Source organism: Anas platyrhynchos, chromosome 2 (genome assembly GCF_047663525.1).
Source record: "Anas platyrhynchos isolate ZD024472 breed Pekin duck chromosome 2, IASCAAS_PekinDuck_T2T, whole genome shotgun sequence".
Classification (NCBI taxonomy): Eukaryota; Metazoa; Chordata; class Aves; order Anseriformes; family Anatidae; genus Anas; species Anas platyrhynchos.
In genome coordinates this window covers 143,410,508-143,436,280 of record NC_092588.1, presented here as the reverse complement: position 1 = coordinate 143,436,280, position 25,773 = coordinate 143,410,508, and positions in this window count along the sequence as shown.

The following is a 25,773-nucleotide window of genomic DNA, read 5'->3' as shown; positions in this document are numbered from 1 at the left end:
TCACGGAAAAAATATCCCTGTGAGACAGGGCATTGCTGCTGTCTCAGTGCTCTCCCTGTAAAGCACCTCTGGGTGGCTGCTGCAGTCAAGACTCTGCTGTCCAAGTGTCTGCCAGGTTAATTCTCAGCTCCAGACACCCTGTCTCTAGTGTCTTGGATGTTTCCTGGTCACAATCTTCTGAGTCAAATGAATGGAGAGAGGTTTTCATCATGGGATCTGCACCCTTTGATTATGGCTAAAAACTTCATTACAGATCACTTACTCATTTCAGCTTTTTCCAAGGCACAAAATGAAGGAGGGAAAGGCTCTGGAGACTAAAAAGCTCAAAGACAAAATGAGAAAGCACATACATGAATAAAAATAAATAAATAAATAATAATAATAAAAAAGAAACACCTAAAGCTTCAATATAGATGTGTGATTTTTTTAGCAGCTCCTTTTGTGGAGAATTACAGAGAAACTGGGTCTTACAGGCATCTATGGATGTGAACAAGTAGTCTGTTTAGTATACCAGAATGGAAGCAGCAGTCAGTGAATAAAGGCAATGTAGAGAAAGACAACAAGACAATGAAGGAAAAAGGAAGGAAAATGGTAATGAAAGCAGCAACCTGCACCAGGAAGATGAGAGCAAAAACAGAAAAGGGGTTGAATCTGACATACAAACACAGGACACGGGATTTTCAAGTAGAAGGGAGAATTACAGAGACCTTCAAATACTATTTATCAGTGAGGTGATTTCCTTAGGAAAGAGCAGGACATCAGAATTTCTCCTTTGGCACCTGGCATCCAAACATAAGCCCAGGTAGGGATGGCTCAGGCCAGCAGGGTCCTGAGCATCCCCAGGTGATCCAGCTCTGAAAAACTGGCACTGCATTTTTGGACACAACTGCAGCAACAAAGGCTGCTGAAAAAGTCGATGTGAGAACCCGGAGTGTGGAAGTGCTGACAGGATAAAGGCATCCTTACAGCGTTTGAACCCAGTCCAAGACTAACATAAATGAAAACCTCTGGAGAAGCTGTTCTTGTTGAATTGCAAGTTACTTTTTTTTTTTTTTTCTTCCCTATTTAAATAAGCCCAAGAAGTTAAATTGAGATGATAAGCATCTGAACTGCTTATCTGAGCCTTATCGGTGAATTCTACCTTTCAAAAAATAGTTATTCAAATTCTTACTTCATCAGGCTTTAGGAGGTAACAGATTTAAAAAAATAAAACACGGAAAAAGTCCATTTGAAGGTGCTTCATCTGCATGGCAATGAAATGTTCTCAAGAAAGGCGTTTACTTTTAATTAATAATAAAGCAAATGCAAACCACCACAGGCCACATTTGAGAAAACACTCCAGTTCAAAGTGAGAAAAGACTTTTATTAAATGAAAGTGCCATTGAGTACCATTAAATGAATGTCAACAGAACCATTAGAGCAATCTATCAAGCAGCATAAAGAAAGCCTAAAATCACACAGGCACATTATGGGCATAACAGGGCTCTGACGGTGTTTTTGCGTTTAGACTCCAGGAGAGAGAGATCTCTCCACAACAAAAAGCAAACTCCAGTGCTAACCAAGACGGGCTGGCTCCAACCTTGCACGTTTTTGAACCCCCTGCAAGGGTTTGGCACTGTGCTCGCCACCTGTTTGGTTAATTTACACAATTTACACAATATGTTGTATATTGCCATGCTCATCGCTCATGCCTCCACTAAAGCCTGCTCCTACAAAACACTGCTCTCTGTGAATCCAGCCATGAATAAGACACATCTTGGCACAGCCCAGCATAGGGCCATGGCTGGGACGGGCACTGATTTTGGCTCGGGGGATGGGCAGCTCCCATTTTGCCCTTCATTCGTCCTCTCCCTCCTGCTAGCAGCCATTACATACTCAATCATAAAAACAGCAACTTTCCAGGCCAATTTCCAACCCTACTCCCCACACACCTATGCTCCTACCACCACTGCCCGCACTCCCTATCACCATAAAGAAAAATCGCCAGGAGCAAAGTTCAAAGGAAGAAAATCAGGGGGCTGCCCATGTGCACCCCTCCCTCCAGGAGGTGCAGAGCAATGCTGACCATGTTCAGCTGCATCGAGAGAGAGGGAATGATGCTTGGTCTCTTTTCTTCCTCTGCTGTGCTCCCCTTCCATTTGCAAGTGTGTTGAAATGATGGGAGCTGCTGCCTGGGAGGAGCAGGGGGTGTAGGCGCTGCAGGAGGAAGTGCTAAATATAAGGGTGGCTAAATGGGAGCTCGGTGACCTCAGCCCTGTGCGAAAGGATAGGAAAAACAAGGGCAATGTTCAGCTCCTCTGGGCACGACAGCAAGGGTTTGAAATGCCTCCGAGTGGGCTAAATGGCTCCAGCCCCAAAAAAAGACAGTGGAGTCGCTGAGATTACACTTAATTGGCATTGTGGGAAGCCTGCCTCCCTGCGAGGCAGCCCACGCCGTCCCCTCGTACAAAGCCTTTTCATCAGCTACTGGGATGTGCTGCCAAGCATCCCAGCGAATGCCAGTGCTGTAATGTCATCTCAGGAAGCAGAGGAGCCTGAAGCCACCGGGACAGCCTCGCTGCCCTCATGGTCCAACCCAGCCAGCCCTGTCCCTGCCCCTGCCCCTTCCCTCCCAGGACAATTCGCCCCTGTTCCCCTTGATCCAGCCCCCAGATGGGACCTCGTCCCTCTCCCCGCAGCAATTCCACTGGCAGCATGCGCAAGGCATTCATCTAGGGAAGGACTTGGGTCTCATCCTGTGACACCATGTCCCATTTCATCGTTTGGTCAGGACACGGCCCTCTGAGATGCCTCCCTGGTGGCTCAGCAGAGCGGGGAGATGCCACCCCTCCTGTGGGAAGCAGAGCAGGGATGGGGTGATACCGAGATGCTTTCCAGCAGCAGAAAGGGAGCACAGGATTGGCACAGCCCGTTGGAAGTGTGCAGGTCACCCGGACACTGCTAGAAGCTACTTTTAAAGCAACGGGCCTGGAAAGTGCTGCTGAGATGCTGATAGACCTGTCCACACCTGGAGTGCTGTGCAATTAGCTGGCACATCCACCTCTCCATGCTGCCTCTTCTACAAATGGGAAGTTTCCCAGGAAATGAAATGCTGGTCAACTTTGTCATTGATAGTCTCCACCTCCCACTGAATGTCACCAGAAACCACCACGTGTCCCATGCCGTGTAAATATGAACTGCCCAAACTGGGCAAGTCACGAAGGCACACAAGGTTCGTGTCCTGCGGGAGAGATTCAGAGCAAGGCAGGACCCTCATATGTCATTGAAGGATTGAGATGGATAAACAAAAATACAATCTTGCATTTTTCTGCCATGGCTGTGCATATCCAGATGCTTTCTATAACGTTGTTGTTTGTCCCCAGCACAGAGCAGGTTACCAGTGTAGGCAACTCCACGGCAGGGAACCAGCTGTACCGTGGAATAGGCCATGGCGAGAGCTCACCCACCAACAACATCCAGCAGACTGTGCAGGGGTCTAACTTCCCGATTAATTTTTCACTTGCTGGATTAACTTCTGCATGGGATAGTAGGAGCAAAAACTTGGCTGAGCCTCATTCATGTGGCTGCTTGTGTGACTTTGAGAGGTGTGGGTGCACGGACTTGTGCATCTCCTACGTTTGTATCCAAATGCCTGATTTATGCACGCAAAGCAAGTACAAATGGCCCAGACAAATGAGAACAGTTTTGGGTTTCTGCTTCTCTCTCTCTCTCTTTTTTTTTTTTTTTTTTTTTTTTTTTTTTTTTTTGATCAGGCTTTTATGTGTTGAAGGTGTGGTTCAGTTGATTTAGCAATTTTGTTCTCTGAAGGAACCATTTTACTATTCTTGGTGTATTTTCTCAACTTTGAAACCTGAACCTAAGCCTTTTTCCTAACTGTGCCTTGAAAATAAAAGGACTCGGAGCCAGATGCTGAGCTGGTATACCCATAGGAACGCTTCATTTTCTTTCCTAAATGGTGCTTTTTCAGACAGCCCGTTCTGACGCCGGGCACAGCAGAGCAAGTTCAGCTGGGCAGCTCCCAGGGGTCACTCAAGCCAAAAGGCATGGCTGTGCCAGCCCAGCCTGGTGGCTCCCAGCTGGTGGTTCCCAAGGGAAGGGACTCTGCTATGGCTGCTGGCTGGAGCCAAGAGCCTTGGGGAGGTTCCTGAGCAGCCCTGGGCAGAGCCAGCCTCCTGCAGCCGTGCCTCCATGCCCCATGTCACCAGATGGGCTGGGACGTGGAGCTCCACCAGGGTCCTCTGTTGAGGCTCAGCCACTACTGGATGGGAGCTGGTGGGGTCCAGCAGGGAGCAGGACAACATTTGGGGCTGTAGCTGCCATCTATAAGACACAAAACACCCATAAATGAAACGAGGGGGATACTGTATGTAGTGCAAAGTGCCAGGCAGGGGGTGCAGGAGGTGGTAGGAGAAAAGGTCCCCAGAGCAGAGCAGAAGAGCTCTTTGCCCTGCTGTGTTGTTTTTCAGCATTCCCACAACACTTTGCCTTTTGAGCTCAGCCTTACAAGCTTCAAGGCAAATCGACAAGTTCAAGCAGGAACCTAATTCAAGCTCTGTATAAAACCCATACCTGACAACTTTAATTATTAGGCTGATGCGTCATATTTACATTAATTTGAGCACTACTTAGATTCAATTACAATAATTCTTCCATGTATTCATTCCAAGAGATTTCAATGACTTAGCAGATAGCGTATATAATCAAAGCTTAGCTAAAGAAGCAGGGTTGCTTTCTACAAACAAACCGTTCCTGTACCTGGCTGCTGACTCCAGCATCCCGTGCACGAATCTGCATGGCCGTGCCTAAAATTGTATCGGCATTTTGAGCACGGGTGAGCAGGGGGATGGAAGGGCCGTGAGCCTCAGACGTGCTCCCAGGATCAAATTAAGTCCCTGCCATGGGCAGTCTGTGTCCTCCTTGGCACGTGCTCCTGCAGTCTGGGAGTGCTGCTGGATTCCCCTTTTGCTGTTCATTGACCACCTTGCAGCAACACCTAGCACAGACCTTTTTTCATCATCAGCTAGCCAGAAAGTGTATTTCATGTGGGGCTTGGTTCATTGTCTCTGCCTCTTTCCTTGTGCCTTTTTCAACCACACAGCTTACATCTGCTGGGTTGAGCAGTCCTGCACCAGCAAATCCTTGCACCATACCTTGATCTGCTCTAGTTTTTGGTGACTCCAAGGTGTAGTCTCTGCTGTTTGTGACTGATCAGGTGTTAAACAGCCTGTGTCCCCCCAGGGGGATATCCTGTGTCCCCCTTTCCCTTGCCAACACCAGAGGAGGGTATTCTCATACAAACTGCAGAGGGAAGAGTGGAAGCTTCTGCCCAGGTGTTCTCCACCCCCTGTGTTTTGGTTTCTTTCCCTCACCTGATTGATATAGACAGTTGAGATGAATGGCAAAGAATTACTCTTTTCCCAGGCCCTAGAGATGAAGGAATACCACATACAAACCTTACGGTCCGAGTTGTATTTAAAGACCTGTGTCCTCCCCAAATGTCTTGGGTTGTTGGGGGGACAACAGCGAGCAGAAATATCTCTGTGTGAACATGAATTTCAGTCTCAAGGTAGGGGAAAAGCAAATAAATAGAGTCTGCTTTAAAATCCAGCAGAAAAATTGCGCAATGTTGTGACTATTCTGCAATTTGCAGTGGTGGGGATTAGTTTCCTAAGCAGTCAGCCTGCCTTGAGGAACGTCCTGATTTCAAACAAAGCAAGACACAGCTCTGAAAATGACTGTATTTCATCATTTATTTCCATCCCGTTTATTCCCTCTGACGTTTTTTTTTTTCCACAGAGCTGACCGAGCCTCCAGCACGGGAGCATTGCAAACCTCGTGTCCCTGCAGCAGCGTGGATGGAGCTGTGGCCCCACGCTGCGCCCCGCTGCAGTGGGGTGGTTTTTCCACTCGAGGGAGCTCCTGCTTTTGAGTAGCTGAACTTCAGCCCTCCCAGCACCTCCAGGCAAAACCCTGCGGGCGACAAGCCCTGGGTGCCAGGGGAGGCTCTGGGAAGAGGCTGACCCCCAGGGAGGTGCCGGTGCCACAGCCTGGGATGCTCCTGACTGTGCTGGAGTCGTGTCCGAGCCCATGGCAGCCAGGTGCTTCTGTGTGCCCCAAGAACTTCTGGGTGCAGGCACGAGGTTGTGTGGGAAGGGGCTGGCGGATGAGACCAGAGAATGGTTAAAAAATAAGTAGATGTCAGGGAGAAGGCCTACTTTTCCCGTTGTTTTTTAAGCAGTGCTTGGCCGTACAGTGCCCTGCACGGGGACTTGGCACTGCAGCCTGCGTTTTCCCAAGGAACCAATCTTTCAAGGAAGCTGACTGCATGTGAAGGGAATGACTGAGGGGATCGTTTTACTCATAGAAAAATCTTTATCTCGCCTGTCCATGCCTCACAATATCAAGGCAAAACCAGAATCCAGCCAAGTGCTTAGGAAGCATCCTCATCTTCGGCAGGACCACGGGGAAGGACTCAGTGGGGGAAGAGCCCTTGCACCCCTGGCCAGAAGGGACTCCCAGAAGTGCAGATGCTTTTGGAGAAGGCCGAAGGGCAAGATCCATCCCTGGCTGCATTAGAGACAGTTAGACCTGATTCATCCCGTCTCCAGCCACTCCCTGGCCTGTCTCCTGAAAGCCAGCGCGCACCGAGGCGTTCCCCAGCCAGGGTCAGGTGTCAGAGACAGATCTGCATAAAATTCAGCTTCGCCAGTGCGCTGCTGTGAGTCAGAGGGTTTGGGAACCGCTCCAAGCTATTGGAAAAAAACAACTCCCAAATTAGCTGGGGTGGCTCCCAAGCGAATCCACCTCCGCGGGGAAGGAGGTGATCTAATGAAAGCGTGCGGTCAGAAATCAAAAGAGCCTGGAAAGCATTCCAGGCTGCATAATAAGATTTCACATTTCATATCTTCAAAGCATTAAGTGAACATTATCTAATTAATCCTCACAACACTCCTCAGAGATATTATCCCTATTTTACAGACGGAGAAACCAAGGCACAAAGTTAAGTCACTTGCCTGGGGCCAGAGAAGGGAGTGTCAGGGCTGGGATTAGAGTCCAGGAGTTCCTGGCGCCCAACTTTTTCCTCAGACTACTGGGTCATGTGTCTTCCCTGCAGGGAAGATAATAATGAGCCCATAATTACCCATACAAATTCCCAGTGACCAGGCTAACTCGTCTGTATAAAGCTATTTGTAATTCCAATAAACACGCCCACGATTTAGCTGCCTCTCCATGAACAACCAGGACTCTCCCAGCAGTAGTGAGCCAGACCCAAAATAAAGGCTATTCCTTTCCAGAGTGAATCTCATCCCGACCTCTTCCAAGGGCCAGTGGAGAACATCTTCCCACTTGTAAATCCCTGCTGTCCAGCCACGTATGGTATGTGCACAGTGGGAGATGTGGTGGCAAGGCAAGGTTTGCGGAGAGAAGCAACAGAGATGGAAAAAATGGACAAGCCCTTTGGGTATACGTGCCCTTTTCCAAGCCTGGCACGGAAGCACAAACTGTGCTCCGTACACTGAGAACAGCCCCTTGCCATCAAAGAAGAGGTTGTGTGGTCGAATACATCTCATAAAACAAAAGACTTCTTCCACGTCACTGACACAGTCCCCAGAACTGGCCCTGTGCAGTCTCACTGCAGTGTCACTGGAAAAATCACGGAGCCCAAAGTGCCCCACAAGTTAGCTCATTCCCACTCCTGCCCAGGAAAAAGGAGGAAGCTGTTTCATCCCTGCTGCCTGAGCTCCTGAATAAAACTGCTCAGAGGCACCAGATGTGCCTGTTTTTTAGCCTGTGCTTCCAACAAAATGAGGCCTCTGTGGTTATGCCATGTGTGTGTGAGCTTGTGCTCATCTGCCTTTACCTCTGTGGTGCTTCATTCCCCTTTCTACTGCTATATTTTGAGCTCAGATAAGCTGGTCTTCCTGAACTGAGGCTAAGCCAGCAGGTGCCTAAAGCCCTGTGTCATGCCACATTCATCTGTTGCCTCCTGGCAGCGGTGCCTTTCCACAAAGCCTCGATTTATGAGTGGGGAGATAGATGTCCTCCACTGGAGCTTGGAACAGCTCGGGAAAAGAATAGCCTTTACTTTGGGTCTGCCTCGCTACTTACACCAGAAGAGAGATCACCCTGTGGGACGTGATACATTAAGGTGACAAGCAGCACAAACTCTCTTATTTAAGACTTGCATGTGTGCTTGTGGTGGTTTTACCGTGCTGGGCAGCTAAACCCCACAACCGCTCTCTCACTCCCCTCCTTTAGATGAGGAGGGGAGTGAGATGAGCTCCAGCTCCTCTATCGCACTGTAGGGTAGTACTTTGTCAAGGCCACCTACGATCATTGTCATGGATCAGCAAAACACACTCCTAGCTGCAGAAACATCCATTCCTGCCAAGTCAACCTCTAGCTTGGGCCAGACTGCTCACAGCAACATTAGGGATGCTGCAAGAACTAATACCTAATGAAGTTTTTGCTGTTTTTGGCCCACATTACTGTCTGGGCACAGGGCAGCCCTTGGTACAGGCATGGCAAGAGGCTCCATCCCCTCCACTAGGCTCAAGGAACTGGCTCACTACCTTATAGTGCTGCCATCGCCGTGATAAGGATCTATCAGAGTGCTTTTCTAGAGACACATGGCCACTGAGTCCCAGCCAGGCTATGCCTATGTCTGCTGAAAGTTTGCTTCTGCTCATCAGCCAGGCACCACCACCGGAGATGCTCCCATGCAGCTGAAGCACTGCTTAGTAGTATTTCCTGTGGTTCACAGTGACACATCTCTTACTTTTCAGCACTCTGGGCAACTTTTCCAAACCAGGCCAGGCCATCAGCAGAGCTGTGATCTAGTTAAACTCACCCCTCCACACCAGACTCCTTACCTCCAGCATCTGTGCAATAATCCAGGGTCCCTTTCCTCCACGTGACACCAGTCTCCCCACCTTGCAGAGCTCCATTTTATGCCAGGAACTTGTCAATGCCTCCTATCCCCAACCCTGTGCATTGCCACTTGGGACTTCAGGGTTTAGTAAGGGCGAGGAAGAAAGGACAGCCCTTGAGGACACACAGGTAGGTATTCTGGGAGTGTGGAAAGCAAAGGGCAAGGAGGTGGCAGCAGCAATGAGGTTTGTTCCACGTAGGGTTGGACACCCAAGATCCATATGTTATCCATGAGGTGGGATGGCACCTTGTTATTGAGGAAAGATAAACAAAAGGCCATTTCAATGACTTTATTTTAAGAGAAAGCCATGCCAGTCAAGCCCCAGGATGCCACATCACAACCCAGGGCAGGGTTATAATGGAGCATTTGCGAAAACACACAACTCTTCCCAACCCAGGACTTGCACGTTAGAGCTGACAGTTTACTGACAGAAGAGGGGCAGCTGGGTATGTAGGGCCATATTTCCTATAACTTGGTCAGAATCTGCTCTGGTCCCAGGATTTCAGTCCACCCAGTTGAGGAGTCTAATTGTGAGGGCTCTGCTTTCAAACTGCAGAGCAGTGGTTTCTGCTGAGGGCAAAGTGCTTTGGACAGAGAGCTGCTTCGGTGCCGTGCTGAAATGAGAGATGCTGCTTTTTGGAAAATCTGGCTTTTCCTTTATTTTTCACTATTCCTTTGATTTTTGTAACTGCTTTTATTTGAATATCCAGAATTATCATTAAAAGAAATTAAAGCCACATTTTGTTTACTAAAAGTCTTTGATGTGATTTTTCAAAAATAATTACAGCAAATGCACACACACACATTTCAGCTAACCATTATATTTATGAGCAGATTAATTCTTGTGAGGAACCAAGTTACCTTTTTCTCACTTTTTTGATCCAGAGAACAAAAACTCCTGTGTAATCAAGATATCAAGTCACAGAGATGTTTTCACTGTAGTAGTTACCAGAAGTTCAGAAGAGCTCATGTCCTACTGATCTGTAATAACTAAAATATACAAAATATGTATATGCATGTGTAGATCTCTCTCCATAAATCCTTTTTTTGTTTGTTTTCAAGATGATTGACAATGAATTCTGACAAACAGGAATTATATTATTCCAGCAATATACTGCCAACAACAAAAATAAAACTTTTTTTTTTTTTTCCCTGTGAATGGAAGGGTTTAATAACATAACGACATAGTATGAGATAGTATGAATAGTACAAGCTGGGATGTTAGAGGTTCATTAGATACTTCCAACTATAAGCATTTCAGAATGCTGTATTAAAAAAAAAAATGGGTAAAGGAAAAAATAACATTAAATAAAGAAAGGAATTAAAAGCTGAGAATATCCTCACATACAATTCATTGTCTGGTAGCTGCTGAAATGGTGAGCAACCAAAACCTCCTGATTTCAATAAGCTAAATACTGCAAAGGCCAGATCCTTGGGATCTTGGTACACTGTCTCAAGTTACCCATTTTGCCTTAAATTCCCCAGCTTGTGGGGCATGCGTTTTGTGAAATGCCTTCATATGGTTATCACGTGGGAAGTGGCTCCCAGTAACCAACGTAACCGCCGTCCCACCTATCTCTTACCAGCTGTGGTCTAGCAGATTTTTCACTCAACACACTCAAGAATGGTTTTAGACATGAAGAGACCCTGGGCTGCAAAGGGAGACTCAAATGTTTGCTTAGGATATTGTGCAGTAACAGGGAAATACATGTGGAGTCGATCACCCAAAATCCAGATGCAGCTACTGTTTGGCATCTGCTTCTGCTGTTTCTAATTTTGTTTTTCCTGAAGCTGAGTTGCTGTACCTTTGGTGTCTGCGGCTACCAGGTGCTGGCACACAGACAAGGAACACAGGAGGAGGTGACCTGGTGGTACTTTCATGCCAAATAACACAGAAAGTATTTAAAAAAAAAAAAAAAAAAAAAAAAGGAAAAAAAAAAAAACAGCCCCCAAGCCTCCTAAACTGAAGCCATAATCTGGTCTGGTCGCCAAACAGGGGGACTTCAGAAGCAAACCTGATGATTTCTGGAAGCACCCAAGGCTTTTGGCCATTGCGAAGGACTCAGTCCCCATGGGCTGATAGGAAGAACACTCCCAGAGACCCTAAAGGCAAGACGATCCAGTGAAGGATTGCAGTTCCATCTGCTAAAGCAGTGACCTGCAGCCAGTGATGGAAGCTATTCCTCCAACTCTGTTGGAGCAAAACACCGTTCAAACAGAACCTGGAATTGTAATATTTTGTGAAATGTTCTGTTTCTAACCAGAAGTGGTAAGGCTTGAAAATGGGAAGAGTCAACAAAAAGACATAGATGTAAAACTTTTCTTTTATGCTTGATTTCCAAATTCAACAAATTTCAGTGACATTTTATAAAAAATCTTCCTGCTTTTTCCAGCTCTGAAGGCATGAGCACTTGGCACCTAGAAACTGGCCTGGCAATGAGCATTGATGTTCTCCTATTATTTCAGTCTACTTAAGCCTCTCAAGACAGAAAACCTTTCAGGAAAAAAAAATGTCTGTAGTGGAAACCCATTGAAATCTGGTGAAGCTGAGCAAGCAAATGCCACTGAAACGGGAAACTCATTCACTCTTGAAAATGAGACGATTCTCAAAGTTTAAAAACCCAGAAACAAGGTTAAATTCTTCAGCCTTTATTTGCTGAGCATCAGCTGAGCTGTGTGCATATACTGAGAACACGAAGTGGTGCAAAACCAAATTACTTCACATTTCTCATGGCCTAATCTGCACATAGCGATGAACGATCCCTGCTACAGGTGATGTGATGAGCTATAGTAATGTGATGGAGCTGCAGCCACAGCTGCTGTTTGTCTGCCTGGTCCAGAGCCCAAAAGGAGCCCATCATGGCTCCCCTTTACTGCAGTGGATTTTGGCTTGGGCACTTACTGAACTGTTTCACCTGCCCGGTGTTTCTGACACAGAGACAGAATTTTCCCTTTGCATTCGGTGTGGTACAGGAAGAAAGCCTCAACGTATGAACAGTCTTTTTTGATATTTCCCATTTTCAGATGCTCTCAGGCTGGTTAGAAAATGAAATAAAACCTCACAATACTTTTACTGAATGCTTTTTACTGAACACTTTTGCCCCTCAGCAACAGCTCTGCTTCCAGCAGGCCATTTACCCAAAGCCATCCTTTGACACATGCAAAGTCTCCCTTCCTCTTGCCAACCCACAGGGAATTTCATGGGCAATTACTTGCCTCTTCTATCTTGAACCAAGGACTCATAGAAAGATTTATTCCTGAGCAAACATCTGAAAGCTTCAGCAGTTGTGTCTAAATATTTATGTTCATGCCGACATGGTAAAAGATTCCATCTAGGATAAGAGGAAGAGGTACAGACATATAAAGGAAACCTTGGTGACAAAGGAAAGTGATGAAAACAGTTGATCGGTTTGAAGGTTAGACAAATGGCTCCTGAGTTGTGAGCAGCATTCCTGTTCAGATCACAAGACTGTAACTGCATTGTTAACATGGCAAAATGTGATTTTGCACGCTCATAGGAGAGGTATTCTGCACAGTGCATCTTTCGTAATTAAAAAGAAAACTATTGTCTCTTTTCCAAGTTAAATAAACCTTGTTGATCTGGAGAGGGAGCAGGAGTAAGTGTGGTGAGTTGGTCTGAGAAACAGTTTTGAAACTTTAGATCCAGAGGAGTCCAAAAGTCTGAGTTGGGGGACAAAGGATCCATCCACAGCATCATATTAAAGGGCCTGGCACAGAAGGCTGTCAGGATCCTGGCTGTGAACGCTTGGGGCATGTTGAAAGCCTCAAGACAATAGACCTGACCCAGCACCGTGGAGCACTTGTGCAAATCCACAGCTTGCACAGTGTCCAAATCCCAGGAGATGCAAGTGGAGAGGATCAAAGGCAACGCAAGCAAATCTGTTTAGAATTAGCAGTTGGTCTTCATCTGCTCAGATGGAAGGTCTCCCCCGTGCCCTCGCTACACGGCCACATACTGCCACTCACTATGCTGACCATGGTCTCGGAGAAAAAAAAGCTCCAAGCAAACATTTTTGTTACTGAGAAATCTTGCAATTACAAAGATGCATCTTAAAAGTAGTGCTTCTGGTGATGCGCTTGATCTGCCTTCTTTCATCTGCTGGACTCCAGCAATAAAGTCAGGAATTGTGGCCACTCACACAGTAAGTGTGGCAGGTTCACAATGCCAAATGACACGTACCATTTACAAAGAGTGGCAAGGTTTGTGGCTGGGTTTAGGCTGAGTCCCTGGCAAATTCCAGTGCTGACTCTGCTGGCAGGTCTTCAGAGACAGCCTCTGGGGCTGTTTTGGATTCAGGCAATTGCTGGTTTGGCCTCTCTCTCATGTCTTCTTGGACATGGCTCCCCTTTGTCTTTCTCTCCGTGACATGTATTCCCTCTGGAACAATTAGGACCTTCACAAGCTCTTTGTTTCTAACTCTGGGCAGTTTAGCACAAAGTATATTTATGCTAATTGCATACTGAAAGTGCACTCGGCTTGGCTTGGCTTTCCCTCGGCAGGACTTTTAAGAAGCTATTTGTCATTGCCGGAAGAAACGTTGGAGGTGAGAGAGCCGCAGACCTAAAGGATATGCCCTCCCCTGCTTTACCTGTTGTCCTGGAATTTGGTAGCATTGATCACTGATATCTTAAGAGATTTCTAGCTCTTGTTCCACTTTAAATGTCAGCTCTACTTTGGAACATCACGGTTCCCCTCCAAGCAAGCATATCTGCTCTGAGCCTGGGTGATGTCCTCCCCTTCAGTGGAGCAGAGCCAGGAGGGAACAAAGAACTTGGGTTGCCCCTTTGGAGAGGAAATCCCAAGGCTGAGCCTGTGGCTACAGCGTGTGAAATAAGTCAGATATCTCTATGCAACATGGAGCAGATGCAAATATTGCACAGAAGTGTTCTCCAGTGGTTAGATCATGCTCCTGGGATATTCGAAACTGCTTCAAGTCCCTGCTACTCCACAGGCTCCTTGTGTAAGTCATCAGGGTGCTGCTAATGCTCTGGCTATATTGCTATCCCTTCTCGTCTGTGTGCTCCTATCCTTAAGCATAAGGGCCTACCCGCGGAGTTACAGGCCTGTAGTTAGATCAGTGCATAACTGAAGACAAGCCTCTAGACCTTGCTGTGTCTCTGTCTCCCACCAGGAACCTGCAAATAATACCTTTGTCCTTTCCAGGAACTTCATGGGAGAAGATGCTCTGAAGAGTTCAGGTATCATGGCAGGATGGGCCCAGGTTTCTGTGGCCAAAAGAGAAGTCACGGAGCCTTTTTGCAAAATTCAAACAATAAAAAGAGATAAAATAGATACTTTTGGAAACTTTCCAGTCTGCCACAAAGAATTTGTTGTTAAGCTATGCTTAAATGTCTACAAATAGTATGTCTTCCTGTTTTACTTCATTTCCCCTCTATTCTCTGTCCTTCGTTCTTTCCTACCAGTAAGCAGTCTCCAGCATTTGTGCTCCCCATCACCCCTTCCACAGGCTCCCCTCAACAACAGAAATTACTGTGATGCCAGCAGTTATGGCATAACTGGAACTAAAATGTAAGGAAGTTTTAGGAGGCAACAGCAGTCATCCCTGTTCCTTCTCCTGCATAGTCCTTCTGAGTGTGCTATCGGGAGGCTGATAAATGGTCCAGAGAAAGACTATAATAGTTATAATAGCTTGCACAACCAGGTGTACAACACGATCCTTCAAAATGCCTTTGAAACTTCCACAACAAGCTGCAAAATAAACCACGGCAGCATTTTCATTTGTGTAGAAAGTGAAGTCGTGTTTGTTTGTTTGTTTTTCTTCCCTTTCCCCCCAGGAAACAGGGAGATGAGTGATGAGTTTTGTTTTCAGCTATTAAGGAAAGAAGCAGACTGGAGCACCTCAAGAATTCAGTTTGTTTACTGTCTCTGTGTTTTCTGGTCAAAATTCTGTTAAGTCACATGTATGTTTTAAAACTTCATCCTTCATGTCAGAAGATGAAAGGACAAGAGAATCATGTCAAGGGTGCCTGAGGAAAGATGCACCCAACTAGGGATGTCCACAGGCCATTGCAGACTTTGCTTACACACACAGGCCAGCTGGATATGGACCAGTTGCAAAGTAGAGGCTGGTGGCCATACTTCATACTGCTGAGGTGCAAGGCAATGTTAGCTCATCTTGTTAGGGCACTGATGCATCTACATGAGTTCCTGAAATTCGTGTCTTCAAGACTGTGTGTAGTCCCATGCAATAGCATAGCAGGTAGATCTCCTTCTCCTCCTTCTTCTCCCTTTTTTTTCTGACTAGCTCCACAAAACCTAACCATCTGACTCATTCTTTGGCCAAGATGAGGACATGTTCAAGTCCTTGTTCTTTGTAAAGGTGGCCTAACACAAGGACTGCCCCAGTTAGAGAAAAGGCACTGGAGTGGGAGGTTGGGTCTGCTCCTCACCTTTCAGGTGGACCTCTCCCACTGTATCTACTGAATCAGTAAGAGACTAGTAGTTGCTGAGATACTCATTCTCACAGGAACCAAGCCTTGCTCCAGGGTGTTTGGTACAAAGTCAAATAGCTTCACTGGCCAAGGTGAAAAGAGAACCTTTTGAAACCATACCATAATAAATCTTGAGCACCTTGCTGATGTCTCTGGGGTGTGCCCAGGACAACAGCAAGGGCAGAGTGCACCTGCATCAATGCACAGCCCAGGAGCTCAGCTTCTGAACCCTCTCTGAAGCACTATGTAAAAGTTCTTGGGCCGGAAGATCTTGATATTATATGGCATTAATGCTTCTGCTAGGCATATGGGGAACTGTATCTTACAATTCAGCAAACCTTCCCATCATCATCATCATCATCATTGGATGGTTTGGGTTGGAAGGGACCTTAAAGACCATCCAGTTCCAATCCCCCTGCTATAGGCAGGGACATCTCCCACCAGACCAGGTTGCCAAAACTCCCATCCAACGTGGCCTTGAACACCTCCAGGGATGGGGCATCCACAGCTTCTCTGGGCAGCCTGGGCCAGGGCCTCACCACCCTCTGAGTGAAGAATTTCTTCCTAACATTTAATCCAAATCTACCCTCTTTTAGTTGAAAAGCATTGCCTTTATCCTATCACTATCTGCCCACATTGTCACTCTCCATCCTTTTTATAAGCCCTCTTTGAGCACTAAAAAGCTGCAGTGAGGTCTCACCAGAGCTTTCTCTTCTTCATACTGAACATCTACAACACTACCAGTCTTTCTTCACAGGAGAGGTGCTCCAGCTCTCTGATCATCTTCATGGCCCTCCTCTGAACCCACTCTAACAGCTCCAAATCCTTCTTGTGCTGGGGACCCCACACCTGATTGCAGGACTCCAAGTGGAGCCTCACAAGGGAGGAGCAGAGGGGCACAACCACCTCCCTCCCCTGCTGCCCACCCCTCTGTTGGTGCAGCTCAGGACACAGTTGCCCTTCTGGGCTGCAAGCAGCACTGCTGGCTCATGTCAAGCTTTTTGTTCACCAGAACCCCCAAGTCCTTCTCTGCAGGGCTGCTCTCAATGAGTTCTTCTCACAGTCTGTCCTCATGTCTGGGATTGCCCCAACCCAGGTGCATCACCTTGCACTTGGCCTTGTTGAACCTCATTAGGTTCACATGGGCCCACTTCTCAAGCTTTTCTAGGTCCCTTTGGATGACATCCCCTCCTTCTGTTGTATTGACTGCACCACTCAGCCTGGTGTCATCTGCAAACTTGCTGAGTGTGCACTACATCTCAATGTTTGTGTCTTTAATAAAAGTATTAAACAGCACCAGTCCCAATACAGATCCCTGAGGGACATCACTCACCACCAGCCCCCACCTGGCCTAGAGCCATTGACTGCAGCTCCCTGGCTACAGCCATTCGGACAACTCCTAATCTACAGAATATTCTCCCCTTCAAATCCATCTAGCTCCAATTTAGAGACCAAGACGTCGCGTGGGACCATGTCAGAAGTGTTACAGAAGTCCAGGTAAGTGACATTGGTTGGCTTCCCTTGTCAATTGATGCAGTCACTCCACCATAGCAGGGCACCAGGCTGGTCAGGCAGGATTTGTGAAGCTGTGCTGGCTGTCTCACATCACCTCCTTGTCCTGACATTGCTTCCAGGAGGGTCTGTTTTGTGATCTCCCCAGGCAGAGGGGTGGGACTCACTGGTCTGTAGTTCCCCAGGTGTTCTTTTTTACCCTTTTAAAAAATGTTTACATTTTTCCAGTCACCAGGGGCTTTGCCTGACTGCCAGGACTTTACAAATATGATGGAGAGAGGCTTGGCAACTCTGCCAGGCAGCTCCCTCAGGAGCCTGGGATGCGTGCCATCAGGCCCCATAGGCTTGTACCTGTATGCATGATCCACTCAGATCCTTGTCACGGGTCCTTCAGCAAAGGGCACTCGTGGATCCAGCTGGAAAACTTCCATCCCAGGAAGCATTCATCTCTGCCAGTGTTTGGGGGCACAGAATTTCATTAATAAAACTGTCTCTGAACTCTAGTGTTGTGTTTCCCAACTCATTTTAAGCTTGATTCTTGGTGATGACAGTAGAAGGCTAAGTATGATTTCCAAAAATTACCCCAGAAACAGGGTAAGTGCCTGGGTTTCTGATCTCTGTGAACTCAAAGCTACTTCTGTTGTGATGGGAGAGGTGGTGTACACGAGCCTTTGAGCTCTGGCACCCACAGCATAGCCATGTCCTGATTATGTCTGTGGGACAGGAACTAGAAAGGCTTTGTAGTCGGCTCCAATCTTCTGCTGAGTTTGGGGTGGAAGCTAAACCATCTGTACTGCCAACATCTGCTCCCTGAGGGACCTAATAGGCTGGAGTGGGACATGGTGGCCCTAAGCTTAATTTAAACCAGTATCCATGGGCTTTGTGTCCCTGCTGGCTGACATGTTTCCTGCACATCTAAGAGTGCCAGAAGAGAGCAGAAAATGGCACCAGGATGGCCCTTTACACCCTGGGATTTCCCATCAGTGGGCAAGCCTGTGGTTTACAATGGCTTTCTGTTTGCTTTACCCCCAAAAAAGACACAGACAGCATCTGGCCCAAATATTCCAAACATATTATACCCATTTATCTTTTAGCTTAGACTATTTCAATCTCCCAAACCACATTTAGCCCCATGAAAAGAGAAAAGGAAAAAAAAAAAAAAGTACCTTAGAGACCGATAGGACTCGTTTGTTTAAAAAAATAAATGGCAATGGGTGTGTGCTGCTGGATTTATGGCTGGGAAGGTAACTCACAAGCACTGCCCTCCGCTTTGATAGCTTAGCACTTCTGTGATGTGTGAATGAAGTCCAGCAGGCCCAGGACCACGTTAATCTCTTGGTTTTGATCTCTGTCAGTAATGAGACGCCGGCAGCCTGTACTTCAAAGCCTGCACTGATACAGATAATCTCGTGAAAGGCTCTCTGCATTTCCAGCCAGCTTGTATTGGGGATTACAGCAACAACGGGAGGAGATGATGGAAGAGGAGGTGCGTGTTTAATGCTCGCTCCTTCACTTTCTTTCTCATATTCCTTTTGATTTTAATTTAGCTGGGGGCCCCCCGTCCCCAACCCATATGTAGCCTGTGTGCAGCAGAGCAGGAGGGGTGGCCAGGATGCTCGCATGCCCAGGATGTCTGTGAACTCCCATCCTCTCAGCATTGGAGCAGGGATGCAGAGCAGCCCTACAGCATCGTGGCTGAAATGGGGGCAGGGACTGCCCTAAAAACTGTGCGGGCAGTCAAGTGCTGCACTTCCAGGCTTGCAAGGTTCTTTCTTTTTCAAAACATTTGCAAGGGAGTAGGGGAGAGGGTAAAGATGACAGGAGACCACAGGCTTTGAGAAGCATGTTATAAAGCAAAACGAGCATTAGTTCTACATACGCAATTATGCTTTATGTTGAAAGTGTATAATTTTTGAGGCGTGTCTGACCAGGAAAGAGGACTGAAATATTTTTATGTTGACAAACCCTACTGATCTAAAAGAATAACAGCGTCAAGAAACTATTATAAATGTATCTTTCTCCATTTTCCAGCAAGAACATTTATAGAAAATCAGAGCATCAAAAAAATAGACTATGAATTTAATTGTAATAAGCAGAGTTTAATACCCAAGACCTTGGCACTAGCCACACTGTTCTCAGAAACCTTGTTGAAGGCTATTCAAATATATATTTAATTGTAGTTAAATATATATTTTTCATGTCTAAAAAGGCATAGTGTGATATTGGGTCAGTATTATTGTCTATCTTACGGGGATGGAAGCACTGACTGCAAGATGCTGAGAAAAAACAAAGAAGCAAGAGCAGAAAAGTGATTGTACTGGATAAATTTAGTCACTCTGAAAGCATCATCCAAGAAGCTTTAATCAAATGGGAATGCTACATTCCAGAGAGTTAAATGTAAAAATATAATTAGGCTAAAAAATAGTTAGGCCTAACAGAACAACTTCCTGAAGGAATCAAAACCACTTCTGAACACTGTTTCAAAACACCAGGATCAAAATATCTGGCAGAAGTCTGTAGGGCTATCTGATGCTCTGGGGCTAAAAACAATGCTCAAGGAGAAAAGACTGCAGAGAAAGTAGGTGAGTTCTTGGTACCCACAGTCACTAGTAGCAGAAACTGGGAGATTCCCATACAGAAGCCTTCTTGGAAGAGGACTTGGCCAGAGTGTCTCCAAAATTCTGGGACTTGCATGGAAGAAGCCACGATAGATATGATCTACTTGGAAAAAGATGGCATGATGTCTGGAAATCCTGCCTTTCCAATCTCTAGAAGCTCTTGAAATGAGCAACCTGTTGGTAAAGGTTATCCAGTTACCTCCCCACAGACTTCTGGGGAACCTAAGAAGCCAAGGGAATGGAGAAAGTCCTGGCACAGAGACTTGGCTGAAAGGAGCAGAAGAAATGGTCAATTCACTCAGTGGAGTTACTGATGGAAATTTCAGTGGTCTGCACTGAAGTCTGTTCCATTCAGAATGCTCATAAATAACACAGAAGGGCCATGAACAGTGAGGGACAAAGGTCACTCATGACACAGAGTTGTCTGAAGTAGTAAAGGCAGGCTGTGACAAATTGTAAAGGGATCTTGTGAGACCAAATGAAACGGCAGGTAAAGTTTAGCATAAAGATAAAGCAATAACATGCCATGAAATCCAACCATAGTTTCACACATCAAATTTTGGTCCTTGAGCTGACCATTTCCTATTAAGAAGCAAGGTTTGGGGATTAAACAATTCCATAAATACACAAGTACAACACTCATCAGCCATTGCCAAAAAAAAACCCTACCACTATTGTAATGTTTCATCCATACCATTGAATTCAAGAATTTTCAGCTGAAGACATCAACAGTAAACAAAGATTTGGACCAACTTCCATACAAGGAACACCCAAATAAAGCAGAGATCTTTAGGCCAAAGCAAACAAACAAACAAACAAACAAAAAAAAAAATCAAGACTGAGATTGAAATGGAGGACAGGACTCACTGTCTCATCTGCTAGACAAACTAGAAGTCACTAAATGAAGCTGGTAGTAAACGGGTTCAAAGCAAAAGACCTGAGTTTCTTGATATTGGACAGCAGAGCTGTGGATCTGCTTGCAGAATAATGCATAAAACAGAGTTTTCAAAGGTTCAAGGGAACGCTGGTCAAGTGCTTGGAAGGAAATCCATTGCAAGTCACTTGACAAATCGCAATGGGTTCAGAAAATCATCTGACTAATAAGAGGTGGAAAGTGGATTAGCGGGAAGTGCAATACTTGCTTGTCTCATTCTTCTCCTTTCTTAGCCATTTGTGGCTGCTGTTGGAGACAAAATAGCTGGCTAGGGAGACACAATGTGCCCTTGGACATGGTATGTCCTACCACGGCTGTTCCCAACTCTCTGTTCTCTTGAGTAATTACTTTTTCTCCCCTAGTCAGAATTTAGCACTTCTGATGAGATCCCTGCTCCTTCTGTAGTTTGACCTTTGATGTTTCTAAATTTAAAAACCCTTTGAAAATAAATTATCTATCACTACACCCATTTTACAGAGGAGAAGGTGAGCCCAAAGACATCCCAAAGTCACACTGTGTCTGCATGGGGAGGAGAGCCTAGTGCCTCTGCACCTCTCCTGCACCGCAGACCAGGCTGCCTTTGAGCTCCTTGTTTGTGTGGTCCTCGGGGTTTTAAGAGGAGGAGTGAAACCACAAGCAGGATTAACACCTGTGAGCCTACCGGAGCTCAGAGAAGACCAAGAGGATGGAGAGACAAGGTGGAAATAAGGAGATGGTTCCTCACATGGAAGCATGAAAACACATAGCTGATACCAAGCAGCTGGGTTACTGCATCTGTCTTACACCACATACTTGTGGCGAAGCTAACATTTAAGACACGGCATGTCTGGAGCTGTACCTCACAAACTGGCCATGGATTTTAAAACAATGGTATGAGATAATTGCGGCTCATGAAGCCATATGTGAGGGCACTGGAACAAAGACTAGACATATCCAGTAATTACGAGAGACAGAAGGGCACATGTGTTCCCAGAGAGACTGCAGGTCTGCCCTGAGAGTCAGCAAAAAGATTCAAGTGGGGCTTAGCTGGGAAGCGGGCAGAGGCTGACTGCTTGGGAGGAAAGCTGCCTGGGGCAAGCCATGGCAATGTCTTACAAGGGACAACAGCTGGCTCTGCTCTGCAGGGAACTGGGACACTCAAGGATCACCTGCGTCACTGGGTGGGTCAAACGCTGTGATGGAGGAAAGGAGGTCTCTGAGGGAAGAGATTTTGAAGCAGTTACTTTAGTGTTGATACCTAAGTAAATGTCTTGATGGGATTAGCCACGTGAAATAAAATAGGGGAGAAGGAGAAAGAGAGAGAGAGAGAGAGAAAGAAATCCTTTAGGAGTAGTAATCTCAAAAAAGTACAAGAAAAAAAGAAAGGCCATAGACAAGACAGAACCATACAGAAAAAAAAAAAGGGGGTGGGGGTGCGGGGGGGGGGGGGGGGGGGGGGAGAGAGAAAACAACAAACAAACAGATAAATAAAACAAATAAAGAAAAACAAACAAACAAAAACACTAGAGACAGCAGAAAGCAATAGGTTCTAGGAACTAAAAGGTGAACTATAGTCCTTGGAGTAAATCATGTACATGGATGCAAAAGTGAGATATGCAGCTGAGAACTAATTGTGTTTGATTTCAGTGAGACGTTATGGACACATCTGCTCTATCTTATACCCAGCTATATATTAACTCATCTGTACTCCAGGCTTAGTCCTCCATGCACAAGATGCTGCATGTATCCCTGCCCCAACCACTTTCCATTGGTCACACAAGCACAAACACAACCCAACAACTCCCCTCCCAAGGAGAGCTGCAGATCCCACTTCAGAAAGCGTGGTGGGGTCAGCTGTAGCAGTCACCTTCAGGCCTGATGTGGCCCCAATACTCTCAGAGAGCCTCCCTACAAGCAAAAAATACAGAGAAACATGTTTTTCCAAGTTGGGCTGTCTCAGAAGCAGCACACCACAGCTGTACTATCAATATTAAACTGAGAAAAATACCAGAGGAATGCTGAGGTTCACAGTCTGTGATTATGCAGAGGCCCTAATTTATGCTTGCCTGCATCCAAAGGATGTCTGCTGCTCAGGGCTGAGCCTACCAGCTTTTGCTCGAGGAGCAAAAAAGAAGCAGATGCCATCAAAGCAATGTACTGACTTGGTTCATTAAAACCAGCAGCTGCCACAAAGAAAGTTTCCTGTAGGACCACAAGTCAAACAGCATCTCCTCTCAGGCAGCCTTGATGGGAAGATAAATCCCTGCTTTGAGTGTCTTTCTCTGACTCAGCCTCCCTTAGAGAAACTGTGGAAGCTGTGCAGGGAGAGGGCACAAGACAGGAGGATGAGGAGGATGATGAGGAGGGACACAGCAGGAGGAAGCTGGAAGGGAAGCTCTCCCTTTGTTGCCCACTCCCCAGTTCCCCAGTGTCCTGCTACCAGAAGTGACTCCTGACTTCAGAGCAGCAACGGCTGGAAAAGTTCTGTAATCTTGGTAGCTAACCTTCCTCCTCCAAAAGGCAAAATCCAAACTAAAATAGCAGCAAGAGATGCTTAACTATTTTTAAATTAAACTACTTAGCAGGTGACTAAAGAAAACAGATCATCAAAACTACTGCCCCCCACCTAGTCTGGCAGTGATCTTCAGTCCCATTTCACTGGAGGCAGGAGCGATGAGTTTTTCTCTGCGAGGCAGCTAGACATCTCTCTGTTCAGCAGGACAAGAAAGGCAGTGAGTTAAATGAGTGTCTCCTGCTTCTAAAGGCATCAAAGAACAAGTTTTTATAGCACATAGTAAAGAGAGAATTTGTTTGTGTAGCATAGTATATTATTATATTCTATTAAATATACTTTCTAAATATATATCTCCATCCTGCCCTGTGATTCTACAAGACGTCTATTTATACTAATTTATACACCTCCAGAATCATAAAATGCTGCTATTCTTACTTCAAAGACTTTTTTGAGCATGAGCTGGAGATTTTCATTAGACGTTTCACATCCCCTAGATTTTATTGCTCTTAAGTATCTGTAGAACTCTAAAGAAATCCCTCTCCAAGCTTTTATTCAGTTGAAGCAAGCACCTGCAAGATATACACAGAATTATTTTCCTAGGAGACAGGCTTATCATAACTTCAGCCAGAGGGAGTCTGTGTTTTATCTCACCTGATGCAATACCCCATGTTATTCTTAATTCACACTTCACTTCTGGTAACCTCTAGGGCACCTTTAATGACTACTGGAAATCTTCTCTAGCAGGCTGTACATTTTGGGATGAAATCCTTTGACTAAAATCAATGGCTTCTGGCTTCTGAAGAAGGTTTTACTCCTTGTTTCCAGCTACTACATACTTGGAAACACTCCCAAGTGCTTCTGAGTACATAGTGGCTGTAGAAATGCAATTCCACTGCCAGTGGTGCAGCCATACAGCCAGCTCGAAATCTCAGCAGCCCTCAGTCTTTTCTGCTTTATTTGCCTTTCATGCCACCCCATCCTACCAGTAGCATAAAACATACACTTGCCAGGTAGTTAAAGCGTCGTACCTGATGTTAGAAGCTACAGAACTGGTCTCAGCAGCTAGCGAGCAGGGTTCCTGCTGAGACAACAGTCTTGTGAAAGATCCCATACTGCTGGAGTTTCTTCGAGAGAAGTTCACACCTTCCCAGGAGGCACTGGCCAAAGGCACCTTCCAAATTTTCCATTGGGCACAGGAGTGTCTCTTCCATTTGCTGCATACAAAAGCATGCCTTAACAGTCTTGAATTTCATCCACCTGTGGAAGAATTATCCCTGTTTTGCAGGCAAAGGAATTATTAAAGGAAAAATCCATTCTCTGTTCTGGATCAGAAAAGGTCAATATTAGAAAAGAAGTCAGTCGTTACAGCTCCCTATGCTAAGACCATGCCTTGCTCTTCTTTTAGACCAAAAGGCCATTGCTAAGTGAGCAGTAAGCAGTACCAGAGCTGTATGACTATTGACCAGCTTTTGTGGTCACCCTGGGCAGAGCAGAAGCTGGTACGAGGCAGTGGGGTCGTTCTGCCCATGGAAGGAGCAGGGTGGTTGTGCCTGGGCACAGCCCTACCAGCCAAACCAGGGATAGCCCAAGGAGCAGGAAGCCCTCCTAGACACCAGGGCACAATGTATACATCTGTTTTACTACTCAACATGGTTTCTCACTGTGCTTCTCACCTGTACAACTGATGCTTTGTGAGGCCAATTTTTAAATGGAAAACTAGATTTTTATTATTTTTCTTTAAAGATGAGAAAAAGTCAGAGCTTGTGGAGGGGGAGAATATAGATTTAAAAAAAGTTATTTTTTTACATGGAGAATCCAAATCCACATGGAATAGAATTATAATATTATAATTAATTTACGGAGCTGTGCTGGTAAGTCAGGGAAGACATTAGAAACTATTAGAGAAAATAATCCTATGCATTGGGGGAAAGTGAGAGACGTTTTCCTTTTGAGACTTCTATTTTTAAAAGAAATAGGTGATATATGTCAGCTCAGAAGATTTCTGTGCCTCTGTTTTTCATCATTAAAAATGAGCTATTTAATTTCCAAATTTGCTGCAGAATATGGAAGAAAATAAGGAATGTTTTCTTCTTCGGCAAGCTACTACCCAGTATTAGTGTAATTCTGAAAGTAGGAGGTCTCCATCAGAAGCTGTGTTATTACACCTTTTTGTCTGCTCTGAAATGTCTGCATTTTAAAAATAAACTAGTGCAGCCCTTTTAAGTTATGAATTCCAGCCACCACATCGTTGCTGTTATCCTGCTGCATGCTCCCTGCACATTCAGGAGCTCAGCAGAGCTCCTCACACCTTTTTGCTGCCAGATGAGCAGAGGCTTGCTCTTGGCCTGCTGGTGGCTAACATAACCCCACATCTCCTCATCTGAGATCTCCTTGTAGCATGAGAAAGAACAGGATAGATCATACATACATACAGTGAAAGGATAATAAAATAACATTCTAACTCAGATCTTCATTTGAAAAAAACATGAGGAAGATGAAGTGATTGAATTAAAGCTGTCCTGAAAGTCTCGATTTTCATCCCAGAGTTATTTTATTTTTTCTTTATGAGCTGATGTACAGTTATTAAGCCAGAATACTGTTGCAGACAAAGAATATTTACTTTGCTTTCTAAAATTACTACCTGAGGAGAAAGAGATATCTCTGGTATGTGAACAGAGACTGGCGTTTATTGTCTCTGAAGTGGCATATTGCATGCCAAATTGCACAGTTTGCACAGGCAAGTGCCCCTTGGTACCTGGGCATATGATTTTGGCAGATGTGACACAGATCCATGTCTTCAAATGCTCAC